General features: G+C 36.7%; 1 pseudogene; it reads left to right on the forward strand.

Moving 5' to 3' along the window:
• Positions 1 to 805: 805 nt before the first annotated feature.
• Positions 806 to 7,147, forward strand: LOC121327494 (annotated as a pseudogene).
• Positions 7,148 to 7,725: the final 578 nt, after the last annotated feature.

Below are 7,725 nucleotides of genomic sequence, written 5' to 3' on the forward strand. Positions count from 1 at the left end.
TCAGGGGTATTAAATATTCTATTTTGACCACAGTTAAGTGGAGATTTTCTTTCAAAATGTTTGTCAATATTCTTTTCTTATTACATCAGTATTAAAACATACAATACATTATATAATACAAGAAACTGGGGAAATAAGTTACTAGTATGATAAAGAGCAAGCTGTCAGTCTTTTGTTAGACTGAGAAGATTCAGTGCTCAGAGATGAAGGGTAACCACAACACATTAATATAACCCAGTTCAAAAGAGAAACTTGGCATTAGTAGCAATAGCCTATTGACACAACTTTAGAACAGCAGATATCATGCTACCTCTTTTTGTTTTGTTGTCACTGATAGCATCCAGAAAAAAGGTGGAGAAAACTATGGGCTGGAACAAAAGCTTAGTAAATTTAAGACGCAATTCCTTATCTTACTGGTATCATAAATTCCAACAGAAAAATGGAAACCACAGGCATTTAATATAAAAACAGATAAGTATCTTGACCCTTTTAGTGACTGCAGTCAAAAACAGCTATCCTGTATCTGAATTCAATAAACAATGCAAAACAAAAATGTTTTTTTACATACACCTTGCTTTTGTAACACAATGTGTATCTGTATTAAAAATGTATACCTGGCCTCACCATTATTTAAAGCAAAAAAAATATATATTTTTATTTTCTAGTAGCAACACCGGGCTTTAGCATGTGGTAAGCTCCTTCCCGTTATGTTAAATTTAAAGACACGAGGCAGGATTTATTTACCAAACGGTAAAACACTCTTCTTTGGGTTCTATTGCGTAGTTACAACAGAAGACAGATTCAGTACTTCCAACAATCGCTACACTATTTTGTCATTTTGGTGCTGCGTGCTAAAAAAAATCTGACACTTAGATTTGTGGTTTATGTGATAGTCACGCTACTGTTTTTTCTGCTTTATATATATGATAGGCATCAACTATCAACATCTGGACTTCCATATATATTTCCTGGTCAGCACATGTGCCTGAATATCAGCGTACCGTCAAGTTATAATATCTGGTTTTCAATCATTATGTGGAGCTGCTGTTCACTTATTGTAAGTAGCTTTTATTTTTTATATATCAGAAACAAAGAGTTGGGCAATACAGTTTCTTTGTAAAATATTCATATTTGTGATTAATTTAACAAGGCTTTAATATATTTCTTTTTTAATATACCCGAATGGGTAACCAGGTACAGGTTACCTTTCACAAAGCAGCTGCATGATAACTACACTATAATGGAAGGTTTTGTGTTTTAACATTGCATTACTAGGGAGCTGTAATTGAAAGTGTGTATTTAAAATAGCTGATCTGAATTCCTGGTCTCCTATGCCGCTGGGACCTGACCGCACCTCAGCAATATATTGTATTCTATAACGAGACAATAAAAGATTGCGTTGTGACACGTTTTTCAACAGATAAGAAACCGACCTGATAAAACAGAAATAAACGAAAAAGTGTAGCAAACAAAACAATGCACCTCACTAGGGTGTATGTGTGGCAATCTCCGCTATAACCCTGTCAACAGCGCTCTGCAACCCAAGCATGTCGTTGACTGGTGTGGTTTTCACAGACAACAGGATGCATGGCATTTTGTCATTTCTGCAACGCTACTGTAGTTACTAAACGTTTTTTTGCAACCGTTAATGCAATTAATTTGTTGCTTTTTATATCAAATACAGCTATCCTGGCAACATATGTATGGTGTTGCTTTAAAACGTAGCCCTCTCAGTTCATGGGAATCTGCAATCATGTTCAAATCATGGTGATTTTGTGAGTTCTGTCCACAGGAATCTCACTGGTACTAGTAGAATTTCCTAACTGATTAAGTCGTGTACTGTATATGAAATCATAGAAATGCTTGTGATCGTTCAGTCCGACTTATTAGTGTGTTTTCATCCTGTATTTAAAATACACGTTTATTGTAAAGCTCATACATTTTTTTTTGTATGACCTATCTACGCCATATAGAAAAATGTCATAAAAACAGTTCTACAAACAAATAGATTACTTACCGTTTTCTTTAGGTTTTGGTGCAAAACACACACACACACATATATATATATATAACACACAGTTTCTTTAGGTGTTTGGTGTGTATATACACTATATATATATAATATATATATTTTTCTATTTCAGATAATATATATATATATATATATTATTATATATAATATATATATATATATAAGTCCCTTAAAAAATAAAGTCTATGTTTCAGTTGATAATTGTTTTCTGGTTTGAAGAAAGCACAGCCTAGTGGTGCATAAAGGTACAAACTCAGAAAGAGGACAACATGATAAATAACTTTAACATGTGCATACACTTATGTATTTTATTTTACAAAAGTGTACACTTTACATTATATTAGTATATTTATCCAAATATAAAAGTGTAAACAATGTCCCCAAATTGGTTGGTAATATCACTAATACCAATATCAGCACACAGTACTGCCCAATTTCAATTACTGGGAAGTGGCTGGTGATTGTCGCCCTCTGGCTGTAGCGGTTCATATTAGCCAATTCCTGAATGAAAAAGTATTTGCCCCCTGTCTGATTTTCTGCATTTTTGCACATTTTTCACATTGAATTTGGTCAGATCTTTTTGTGGGTTCTAGTAGCATATAGAGGGAGTCAGAGAAAAAATGACACCAAAGTTTGGTGTTTCTTTTATTTGTTAGGTGTGCAAAGGTAATCAAACATGCAATCTTCAGGTGTGAAAAAGTTATTGCCCCCCCCCCCCAGTTAACTCAACCTAATCAAAGGGATAATTAGGATCAGCTGTTTGAATACTTTGGTTAACAAATCAGGCCTGATTTGGGTCAGCCCTGCCCAATATAAATCTTACTAACTTTAGCTCTTACCATCAGAGTGAAGTTGTCAGCACACAGGTTCTGCCACGATCAAAAGAAATTCCTGAAAACCTCCAGAAAAAGTTGTTGATGCCTAGCTGTCTGGAAAGGGTTACAAAGTCATTTCTAAGGCTCTGGGGCTCGACCAAACCACAGTCAGAGACATATTGTCCAAATGGAGAAAGTTTGGGACAGTAGTGAGTCTTCCCAGGAATGGCCGTCCTGCCAAAATCTCTAAGAGCAAGGCGTAAAATCGTCCAGGAAGTCACAAAGAACCCTAGAACAACATCCAGTGATCTGCAGGCCTCACTCGCCTCGGCTAAGGTCAGTGTTCATGACTCCACCATCAGAAAGACACTGAGCAAAAATGGGATTCATGGCAGAGTAGCAAGATGGAAACCACTGCTCACTAAGAAGAACATGAATGCGCTTCTCAAGTTTGCCAGAAAGCACCTGGATGATCCTCAAGAGTACTGGAACAATATTCTGTGGACAGATGAGTCAAAAGTGGAACTTTTTGGCCAATATGGACCCAGTTATGTCTGTCGAAAACCAAACACTGCATTCCACAGCAAGAACCTCATACCAACAGTCAAGCATGGTGGTGGTAGTGTCATGATTTGAGGTTGCCTTGCTGCATCAAGACCTGGACGACTTGCCATCATTGAAGGAACCATGAATTCTGCTCTGCATCAGAGAATTCTAGAGGAGAATGTCAGGCCATCCGTCCATGAGCTGAAGCGCAGCTGGGTCATGCAGCAAGACAATGATCCCAAACACACAAGCAAGTCTATATCAGAATGGTTGAAGAACAAGAAATTTAAAGTTTTGGAATGGCCTAGTCAAAGTCCAGACCTAAACCCCATTGAGATGTTGTGACCCACAAATGTCACAGAGTTGAAGCAGTGAAGGATTGCATGAAGGAGTGGGCCAAAATTCCTCCACGCCGCTGTTTGAGACTGATCAATAATTACAGGAAGCATTTGGTTGCAGGCTAAAGGTGGCGTAACCACTTATTGAGTCTAAGGGGGTGATTACTTTTTCAGACGGGGGCATTGAGTGTTTGTCACAGAGACGATCGAAGTGGGCGGCGTCAGAACCAGGAAATGAATACACAAAACACAGGACGGATGAATTGAAATGATGAAGACGCTTGCTTGCGCCAGTTTATTGCAAAATAAAAGGTTTAAACAAACAGAAAACAGGACACGGCACTTTACGCCAAAATAAATAGACACACAAAATGGACAATACTAGACAAACACGGTGAGCAGATAGACAGACTAACAAGTATCGTGCTGGTCCCACCAGCACGCAATAGCAATTGATAATATGCTCTAGTACTCCTCTCCTCTCTCCCGTTCTCTACTCACCGAACACCCAACCCCGAGTGGGTGAAAACATGCTGCTTTTATGCAGCTGTACCAAGACTCGACTGCTAATCAATCATTCAATTTTGGAGTCTCGGTACAACTGCACGTGAATTAATAAAGTGCAATTCCCTGTGCTTGCATATTAACTACTTTAAATGTACGTGAAGTGATGTACAATTCTGTGTCTAAATACAAATATACATTTTAAACACTCATGTTACACAGACCCATTTATATCCCATGTACCAATGACTATACACCAACATTTAACAACACGCAACATATAACGGAAAATATACACAGGGGTGGGCACTTTGTCACAGTGTTGCATAACTTTCTTTAATAATTAAACTAAATAACTATCAATTGTGTGTTATTTGTTCATTCATGGCCCCTTTTATCTAATATTAGATTTTGGTTGAAGATCTGATAAAATTCAGTGTCAAAAATATGCAAAAATGCAGAAAATCAGACAGGGGGCAAATACTTTTTCAGGATACTGTAAGAAATATCCTACAATGGACCAACAATGATAAAAATGGAGTGAGCAAAACTACAGCAGCTTGGTGTGTAACACTGGAGAGTCTAGCGAAAGACACTTTCATGTCCTTATATTTGTTAAAATGTACTGCTGATTCTGATTTTTTTTTTCTCTTCCAGCAGCTTTACTTCTATTCACAATGACCCCAAGAGGGTATGAGCTCCCTAACTACACCACTGCCAATATGACGTCTACATTATCACCCGACATGCTGGAGATGATAACGAGCAAGACTGTCACAGTTGCCCTCCCTATTATATATTTGCTTGTCATCATCATCAGCATACCCTTGAACACCATTTCCCTTTGGCTGTTTTGCCACACGAAATGCAAAAATCCAACAATATATGCAATCAACCTATCTCTGACCGACCTCCTGTACAGCACATTTCTTCCCTTTCAAATTATCTACCACTTGAATGGCAATGACTGGCCCTTTGGAGACATCATGTGCAGGATATCCATAGTCGCATTCTATGGAAACATGTATTGTTCAGTTTTGACCACATCAGTTTGGAGCGCTACTGGGGGATTGTACGACCGCTGCAAACGAAGCACTGGAGAACTTCGAAAGTTGCTGTTATTGCCTGCATTTCCATTTGGCTGGTCGTGCTCATCACCCATGTGCTAGTGTTGTACAAAGATTTCACATTTAACATAAAAGATCTCAACATCACCACATGCTTTGACATCTTTCCTAAAAATGTATTCCAGCCAAAAGTAACAGGATATCTGTATTTTGCTGTACCACTTATTTTCTTTTTAATTATTCCCCTAATTGTCATTATTGTCTGTTACACTTCCATCATTAAAACTCTGAAAGATTCCCCAAACACAGAGACACAAGAAGCAAACAATGTGCCTGATAGTGGTTATGGTGCTTTGTTTCATAGTCTGTTACCTACCCAACATCTTGCTTCAAACTCTTCACATGATTTATCAGTCCAGAGGCAAAAGTTTGTATGTTTATTACAAGTTATGTCTGGGCATCAACAGCCTGCGTTGCCGCTTTGATCCGTTTGTGTATTACTTTGCTTCCAAGGATTTTAGACGCAAACTTCGGAAAAAACTGCACTGCTGCCTCATGAAGAACGAACTACATCCAATCGGTCAGAACTAGCCACGGTACCCATAACAGGTCCTGAACTTCTCAGCAGAGATACTTGTTAGCAGATTATTTGTAACAGATGCCGGACAGTAATACAATATATGAACAAAAAAATGACCTTACAATGGCAATGGACATACGAGGATGCTATCATTATGAACTGTAGCAAGAACACAATAGCTACAAAATTTAATCAGTTTATGAATGGAAAACGTAAAGTTCCCTGGAAAAAAAAAGTGTTAGACCACTTCTACTGGTTTTGATTGGTGGGACTATTGTTGTTCAGTCTTCCCTACTCAGAACACCTGCTTTCTAATTATATTGGTATCAATAAAGAGATAACTTTCCACTCATCAAATATTTACAAATGTTTAAAATTAGCACTGTATAAAAGAAATATTGTTTCTCCCGTCCTGAGAAAGCTTAACAATTCTTTAAGGTTAACTGTTCCTATGTTAGATGTTACCCATTTCCTGTCTAACTTACATTTTGTCATTATCTGGGGAGCCTGCACTTTACTTGCGGTGAAGAAATGTTTTCTTTTACCTGGATAGAACTTTACCATGACCCGATTAACATGCTGTTTCGCATTACTCAAGTAATCTGCATATCCCCTATTGTGGAGAAGCATTTCCCTTTACCTGGATATCCTGCACTTTCCCATTAAGCAGTTAACCTGCACATTCCCTGTGCTGGAGAAGGGTTTCAATTGACAGCTGTAATACTCCCAGTCATTGTAGTATGAAGTAAACTAGGAAACGTATTTTATAAAAATACAAATTCACAGTGTATATTAACATGTATACCTGTTGGTGTCAGTTATCGCAGAAACCAATTTTGGACGGAAAATGAAGAACAAATATCCCAATCAGTCATTCTGCATTGGTAGTAAATGGATAACATATGGGGGGCCTCAGCTTCTGTTGAGCATTGTTTATTAAAGTCTTTTGCCTATTTTTGAAGAGTGCAAGATTATATATTCAGAGATACCAAGATTTTTAGCAAACAAGAGGCCTTAACGTCTCATTGCAAACCAATGAGAACATGCAAGCTACATAGTCTTCCTTGAAGCTTCTCACACCTCACCCTGGCCCCTTTGGGGTTATTGTGCTGTTGCAACTCATTTATTTTTATCTTGTATTTATTGCTGGTATTAAGATTGTAATTTGTACTGTCAGCTGTAGCACTGAAATCAATGCAGTATGGTTCAGTGCTCTTTTTTCCTATACAGAATGAGAACTGTTATTGTAGAATGTTCAATATACATGTTCTACTAAGAACCTTATATTTTGTCATTATGGTTTTAATAAATCTGCTTTTAATCACACATTTGCTGTATATAATCACTCACTCTTACAGATCTACACATGACTCACTCATTGTATTTATCTGTGTCATTCACATTTGAACTATTTTGACTCTTATTTTCAAATTATGCACATATTGGAGAAATAATATTCCACATAAATATATGCTTTCATAAACTAACATTCAACAGCAACATGGCTCATATTAAGTAACATTAACTATTATTGCATAAAAAACAAAAAATCTGATCAATTGAGATGTTTATATGTTTAATTTTTTTCATTTTTGAGGTTAAGGAGGCAGTATTTAAGTTATCAAGCTAAACAATATGATTTGCATCTATACAGTGAATTAAAATAAATAAATAAATAAATTTACTGCAGTTTGGAATGCAAATTAATGCTCTGTGCTGTAGTTTAAAAATGATTAGTCTGGCGTGCTGGGGCAACCTGACCGAATGTAATTGTTACATATAATAATATATAACTTATATATTATATCTATATATATATATATATATATATATATATATATAA

The sequence above is a fragment of the Polyodon spathula genome, chromosome 15 (assembly GCF_017654505.1).
Source record: "Polyodon spathula isolate WHYD16114869_AA chromosome 15, ASM1765450v1, whole genome shotgun sequence".
NCBI lineage: Eukaryota > Metazoa > Chordata > Actinopteri > Acipenseriformes > Polyodontidae > Polyodon > Polyodon spathula.